The sequence below is a fragment of the Brachycentrus maculatus genome, unplaced genomic scaffold (assembly GCF_059751285.1).
Source record: "Brachycentrus maculatus isolate JH-2025_06_01 unplaced genomic scaffold, ASM5975128v1 h1tg001309l, whole genome shotgun sequence".
NCBI lineage: Eukaryota > Metazoa > Arthropoda > Insecta > Trichoptera > Brachycentridae > Brachycentrus > Brachycentrus maculatus.
The window spans coordinates 32,673-40,743 of NW_028281973.1; the positions used below are offsets into that span (position 1 = coordinate 32,673).

At 37.4% G+C, this 8,071-nt stretch overlaps 1 pseudogene; it reads right to left on the minus strand.

Moving 5' to 3' along the window:
* Window positions 1-2,828: 2,828 nt before the first annotated feature.
* LOC148299142 (uncharacterized) lies at window positions 2,829-3,414 on the minus strand (annotated as a pseudogene).
* Window positions 3,415-8,071: the final 4,657 nt, after the last annotated feature.

The window sequence follows — 8,071 nt, forward strand, 5'->3', positions numbered from 1 at the left end:
AAAGGCTCAAAATCCCCCAAAGACAATTACTTGCAATTGCAAGAAGACGAAATGCTTAAAGCTTTACTGTGACTGCTTTCGGTAAAATCAGGTTTGCGATTCAAGTTGCAATTGCACAGGCTGCCATAACACCGACGACTACGAATCTGAGAGAAATGGAGCAATACTATCTCTGCTAGATCGCAATCCTGAAGCCTTCAAGCCGAAACTGGAGGCTGAGCAGCACGCAAAAGGCTGCAATTGTAAGAAATCTGGATGCACAAAAAAATACTGTGAGTGCTACCAAGCAGGACTAAGCTGTGGAGAGCACTGTCGGTGCTAGTAATGCAAAAACCCTAACCTAAAGCATAATCATTCAGCAGAAGCAAATGGAAATGGAAATGGAAACACTTTAAAAATCTGAATTAAACATTCTTTTCAATAGGGGTCAATTTGATAAATTTGATAAATTTATATCTTGATGAATAGCCAATTTATTTTAATTAGATCAAAGGGGAAGGCTTGAAACGAAAAATTTATTCGACCTTCGTATTCATTCATACAAATTGCGATTTACGCATGTCAAATACCACCAGATTAATAGGCACTGGCTAAAATTATTGTAAGCTTGTCATAGCGATTTCAGGATGAGGGGATCGATCATTGGCAACATGCGAAATGGAGGAAAAATATTTTCCGATCTGTTATGCTGTAAAGATAAATGATTAACTTTGACAGCCTATAATAAAGCAGAAGAAGCGTATGACGATCAAGAAATTAGTTAGATCTGCGATCATTCAATTCGCATAGTTGGAAGATGAGGACAGCCTGATCCAAGGTCAAAATGTATAATTTGAAGCGATGAAATACAGACGGAACAATGATGGCAATTGCTGCGTGATTTAGTTGTGCTCAGAGTAACTCACTCTATTAATACTTGAGATTTTAAGTTAAATTAATAAAAATTATATAGGATTACATATCTTTAACAAAAGCAGACATGGCGAAAAGGTAATAAGAAACAATATAATGGAAGAATCAATAAAAATAATAAACTAACGAAATAATGAGTGAAAGGGTGAGACTGAGGGCTGAGATAAATTCGTCATATTTGTTCAGAAATGCAAAAACCTTGCGCAAAGTAAATCTCATAAATCTCACAATATAAACAGAGTTAAAATCCAGTTTGATCATTACTCAATTATATTAATAAATCAATAAGATCTCAAAATGAAAGGATTCTCCAAATTTGAGTAGAACCAGATATTCATAGAAGAGGACAGACTCCAATAAATTTAGACTATGAAGAGGCTGCTGGCCTCTGGGGGTGTTGACTAAATTAGAAAGCATTTCCACTTGAATCCCACCCAGACCGCTGCCAGCATAACCAAAATAACAGAGGGTCAAATCAACAGGCATATGGGAAGCCTCACGCATCGCAACCGTAGCAATCTTTGCTCTCTGCTCCAGAGGGTCGAGGAGGGCGGTGTGAACGGTCAGTAGCTGAAGATTTTTCACTAGCATAAAACAAACTCGTCTGCAAATTAATAATCCTGTGAAATTCAGAAATATCTGTCATTTGGCGACGAGTTTTACTTGCCCAATACCGCCAAGGGCAAATGATCATTATAGCTCTATATTATTCCTAATTGTTTTGGTTTTGGTTACATGTATAAACAGCGTGCCTTACTAATTTTATTTACTGGATTTCTTAACTATACACATTTATTCAGCCATCAAATCCAACCTCCCTCTCCAATCCAGCCTCATATCCGGCCTCATTGAGACATTATCTCGTAGTGCCAATCCATATTGTTCATCCTTCGGCAACAAGTCCATTCATTCCGTTCCCGAAGGACACAATGAAAAAATAATGAGAATAACGCCAAAAAGCCACATTTCGAAGCAAATCGCAACAAAGCTGTCAGAATATCGAGGAAGTTTAGTGATAAAAAATTCGCTTCTAAATTTCAGCTGAATCTTACTAAAATAAATTATCATTGCAGAGCTGGAACAATTCGGACGTTTAATGAAGACATAACTCTCATAAACAACACTCTGTTAACATTGAAATAAACATCTCTCCATAAAGTCCTATAATTCGCAGTCATTACCCAACATTATATATATTAATTTAATTTACTAATCATGAAAATTAGAGTATTAATTTGAATAAATCTATTTTTATATACTATTTAGCACTTCTGAGTTTGTTAAATGGCGATTACAGATAGTTGTACAAACATTATTTATATATAAGTGTTAACTTGCGCAAAGTACGCCCTTAAATTAAAAAATATGAGACCATCAATATTATCGTAAAATCCTCTGAGATTATGTCAATTCAGAGCTTTTAAGCAAATCAGCACGTAATCTACATTTTCCGGCGCAAAAAAAATGCATTGGAAGCTGCAGCTGCCTAAAATGCTGACTATTTTTAAAATAAATAGCCATAAATCACATTGATGAAATTAATTTCTACAAATTACTCGAATTATGGAGTGTAGTCGACTTTTTATCGATCAAATGTAACTTATCGAATTTGAGAGACCCAACAATTTAATTATGAGCAAGATTACTTTTTTCACTCATTTCTATAAAACAGTATGCTAGCAACACGAATAATAATGCAAATAACAGCATAAATATTAATAGCAGAAACAGCCATGGATAAATCAATATTAAGATAAAGAACTTATATCATTGCGGATGAATTTGTAAAACTAACTCTTTGACTGTTGAAACAATTGAAGTAGAAAAGAGAAGACAATTACTCAGACAAAGATTATTTTAGTAAATATTTATAAATAATCTTGAAGGATATCATCATTACTGTTGTCCATCTCTTCCCTTTCTTCTGTTTTATCTTTGAGGTTTGTCTTACTTAGGTTTATCACCTTCCTTTTGTCTATCTTCTCTTGGTGGCCTTTCACCTCTGCTTGGCTTGTCGCCTTACTTATGTTCCTGTTCTCCTTCTTTTTTCTCTCTGGGAACTCGATTCGGCTTGGCCTTGCCGCCTTTCTTATTTTGTCTGAAATCTCTCTTGTTGCTTTCAGTTGTTTTGACTTCAATGTTAGCTTGAATAGCTCCTACGAAATCTTCTCCGAATCGAGCCTTGAGCATGCGCTCAGTTTCAGCATCAATGTTGACTTTGTCAAGCTTGATTTCAGATTACTTGGGAACCCAATCTAGTCTTCTTTCTCTTTCCTCCTCTTGAACCTTCAGAGAGATCCCCTTGACTGGGCCCTTTTGAATACGCTTGACTAAGTGGGTGGCGAACCCTGCGATTTTGTTTCTCAGCTTCTTGGTTGGGACTTTGGCAACTTCCGAAAGAATTCTCTTGTTAATATGGAAGTCTGTGGTTAGCTTTTGATAGTGTCTCTCAAGTAAAACTTTGGCAGCCCTCTTGACAGTTTTAGTTCTAACTCTTCCCATGTTTATTGGTGGATAATATTAATTTAATATTAGATTATTTTCTTATTTAGATCGTATTTGTATAGATACTATGAACTTGGAGCCTGCTCTGATTATAGCGAAGTTCAATTTTATCAAATGGCTGGCAAATCATCTTTCTACTTGAAGTGAGCAGAATTATTGTGGGGCAAGGAGTTTTTCTTGCTTTTAGCCAGATATAAATGCTTATACTCCCTTTCGGTCTATTTCTGCCTGAAGTAGCCCCCGATCCTTGGTGATTCATATCTTTGTGGAAAGATGCTCGTGAACTTGGCCTCACTGAGCTTCCCTTCGAACTGCTTAATATTCTTGTCGCAGCAGAGACATGTCCACCCCCTTTTGGCTGCTGTCGTTTCATCTTTCGTGTCAGGCTGTACTGAGCTGGATAATGAATCAAATGACTCATAAATTTAGCGAATTCTCTCTTCGAAATAGGCAATCGCTTTCTTTAAGCTCTACCAATCGCATTTCTTCTCATAAATCGATCTTATGCTTTCTATATCTCCACTAACATCATTTTTAAGCGAGCTAAATTCATCTTTGATGTTTTGCATTTTGAGGCCCAGCTTATTGTACTTTTTTTTCAGCATATTTATTTAATTTTCTAATTCAATCGGCTTGCCTGCCTCAATAGCACTGCTTCCATTTCTGCTGTGGCCGAGATTGAACTGTTGGTGGCTACTCGCATTACTGTTGTCTTGTCCTGAGTTGTTCACAAAGTTACGAGCCTTCATTTGGCTGTTCAACTTTTCGACAGATTACTGAGTATCTATGATTTGGGCTTAGATCTCCAATATCTTTTCATTATAGGAAGCACTCATGTTCTTCAGGAAAGCTTAATGGGAGTCGATACTGTATTTATTCTTCTCAACAGCCTTACCCACTTATAGAATCTTTTTATCATTTTCCCTGAGCATATCATTGATGGCACTAATCGCGTTGTGTTTGTGATTGGTTTCACTCAAGAGTTTCTATTGAAGCTGTTTTATTATTTTTTAGAGTTCAAGCACTTTAAAATCAATGAATACATCATCGTCTTATTGCTTTGAATTGCTCGATAAAGCAGCAAGTTATGGATTTTCTGTATTATCCTATTGAATGGTTGCATTCTTCTTGATTCCTTTCAATTTATTAATATCATTGATTTTTTTACTCAATATTCTGATTGTTTCATTTAGCTCGCCAATGGTTATAGTGTTTGCGATCTAGCTCTCTATTTTGTTGATAGTTTTACTCGTTTTGGCATTGTTTTCCTCGAACTCACCTCTGGTCACATACCCGTTTGCCGCGATGGTTAGCTCAGATAGCTTATCAATGATATAGTTGTTGAAATCTTTATTTTGGCCTCCACTATTGCCCTCGGTTGATATCTTTGCGCTCATTCTCATAATCTGCGATTCTTTTTTGAGCTTGTACTCCGCGAGCTGGTCCTTGAACTGCGCAATATCGAATTCGAGCTTTTTGATCTGGTTTTCACCTTTGAGCATTTGGTCGTTGTTTTTATCAGCCTAATGGTAGAGCTGATTGAATTTTTTTGAATTAGAAGTGGTTTCCTTATGGAGCTGAAGTTAGAGTGCTTCAGTGCGTTGGCCGAGCTATAGAACTTTGCTAAAGATCAGCTCTTGCTCATACTATGTGACTGGATTTGGATTCGCATAAGTCTTCGGCCTCTTTTACACCTCCTACTCCTTCTAGCAAAGGACCTGTGAATGCGACATGCCTAATTTGCCATCGTCACTCATACTAACGTTTACGTTTTTATTTGCGCCTACATTGTTGTTGTTGCTTGAATCTGATAAATTTAGGGAAACTCCATCGTTGCTCGCGCTGACCATCAAGTTGCTACTATTGCCATGAGATGGCATGATATTTAATAGATTGTTCTGATTGGTCGCGGTTTGAGCATTAGGCGTATTAATGCTTTCAGTTGCACTGGAAGTGGGTTTAACATGTTTGGGGGCTGAATTTGCATTGATACTCGCTATACTAAAATTAGCATTTGCATTAGAGTCGAACTGAATGTTAGGCTTGAGATTAGAGTTCTTGATGAGGTTTGCATGAATTTAGAGAGTTGATTGAATATTTTGCTGACCGTGCTGGAGTGAAACGAGAGTGGAATTGTTGCTGTCGATAGCTTTCCATAGATTTTGAAAGTTTTGGTTAAGGTAGCTTGTCAGCATTGCAAAGTCAAATGTAATTTCTTTACATCTGGTCTCTGCAGTTTCTGGCACTCCAGAATAGTCTAATACTGGCTAAGCAATTGATTATTATGCAATTGAGGACTATTGGCACTCCTCTTCCACTGGCTTGAGTGAAATCAGCTATCTTTGCTATTCACAACTTTGCTTCTGCTAAATCTGATTTTGTGAGGTTTCGAGATCAATTTATGAGTTAGTAATAGGATCCATACGTCCAGGGTGCTGTCACACGACAATAAAATTATAAAAGCGTGCATATGAACAATAATATCATAGAAAATGGTATGCTATATGCAAAGGAATGAAATTGATTATAAAGTATATAATATCAACTGTTGATGAGCAGAGTGATTGTCAAGAACCTCCCGAAGTTCGTCAGCGAAAAAGAGCTGAGTGCGCATTTCAGTGGGCTAGGAGATATCACTGACGCGAAGATTGTCAGGAGCGATGATGGGGCCAGTCGTAAATTCGGCTTTTTGGGATTCAAAGATAAGAACGCAGCTCAGCTGGCCATCAAGCAGTATCACCAGACCTATATCGGAGTCTCCAAGATCCAAGTCGAAAAAGCCAAGACCAGAGATGACGAGCTTAAAGAACATCACGCCACCAAGAACCTCAGCGAGAAAAATATCGAAAAAAATAAAGAAAACCAGAAAAAAATATCCGCAGATAAGTTCAATTAGTATAAGAAGATAATTGGAGAGGGGGTTAAAAAGTCCTGGGATGATCTCATCATGGGGAAAGACACGCTCATAGACGATGACCAAGGCAAGAAGTCGAAAAAATAAGTCAAACAAGAAAAAGTGGCCACCAAAATTAGCAACTCGAGTGCAATCAATGACAAAAATTTAAAAAAGAAGTAAAAAAAACAGCCAGAAAATAAAGTGGAGTCCTAAAAGGAAGTCGCCCCAACCATGAAGGCTTTTAAAATTTCATAGAAAAATAAAAAATTTCTCCAAGACAAACAGTTGGGGATGGACGAAACCCGTCTCTATATTACAAACTTGCCTTACGTGATAACAGAAGAAGAAATAACTACAGCATTCAATAAGTATGGAACCATCAAAAAAGTCAAGCTGCCTAAATAATACGATGGCAAGACAAAAGGATTTGCATTCGTGACTTATAGCCTCGCTGAATAAGCAATGCGAGCCTTTTCGTAGACTGACAATAAGGTCATATTTGGGAGAATCCTGCATGTAAAGCCTGCAGTTGAGGATATCGGCAGCCTCATCACAACTGCCAAATAAGCATAATTCGTGATTAAAATAAAAGAGAAGTACGGAGACATCGAGGAAGAGAAGACTTCATACAAAAAAAAGAAGAAACGAGAAATGCGTGACAAGCTCAACGACACGACATCCTGGAATACTCTCTTCCTCAACCCCAATACGATTCTTTAATACATGTCAGTGAAGCTAAACATCACCAAATCGTAGATACTGCTCGATAATTAAAACCTCGCCCCCAAAATAGCACTAGCTTAAGCCCAGGTCATTCAGTAGACAAAATAATGGATGGTCAAGCAAAACATTAACACTGATTTTTTGGAAGTCGATCGTGAACTCTGTGAAAGAAGCAAGAAAATTCTACTCGCCAAGAATCTGAACTACAGACTGCAAGAAAGCGATCTGAGAGAACTTTTTTAGTTTTATGGGATCGTAATGAGGATATTGGTGGCTCCTAACCGTGCCATTGCCATCGTAGAATATCAAAATTAGTAGTACGCTGTAAACGCATTTGCAAAGTTACAGAACTTAAAGTTCAAGAACAGCTATTTATACTTGGAGTATGCTCCGACCACGATGCTCAATTAAACAGCATTGAACACCCAGATCCACAAAATATAGTAAGAACAACAGTAGCAATAAGAACTATCCAAGATACTTTATATCAAAAATCTTAACTTCCTTACTAAGGAATAAGAACTGGCATAGTTGTTCGAGCAGGGCATCGAAGAACCCAAATCCACCAAGATCATTCGAGATAAGAACAACAAATCAATGGGGTATGGCTTTGTGGAACTCAGTTCCAGCGAGGTCGCCATAATGGCAATGAAAAAATTACAAAATAAAATCCTAAACGGCCATAAGCTGTCCCTTTCGATTTCCAAGAGAAACACTGATTCACAGAGCTACGATAAAATAAAGCTGTTAAAAGAAAAGATAAAAAAGTAGGAAAAAATTTCTAGTAAGCTTACCGTCAAAAATTTAGCGTTTCAGGCAACAAAGCATGAGGTTCGAGAATTATTTAGGCATTTCGGCTCGTTGAAAGTCGTGAGATTGCCAAAGAAAATGAACGGGCAGCATCGAGGGTTCGGATTTGTGGAGTTTGATACTGCAGAGGAAGCAGGATTGGCAAAGGAATCATTGTCAAACACGCATTTATATGGCAGAAAATTAGTGATTGAGTATGAAAAAAGTGCAGATGGCAAAGAGCAA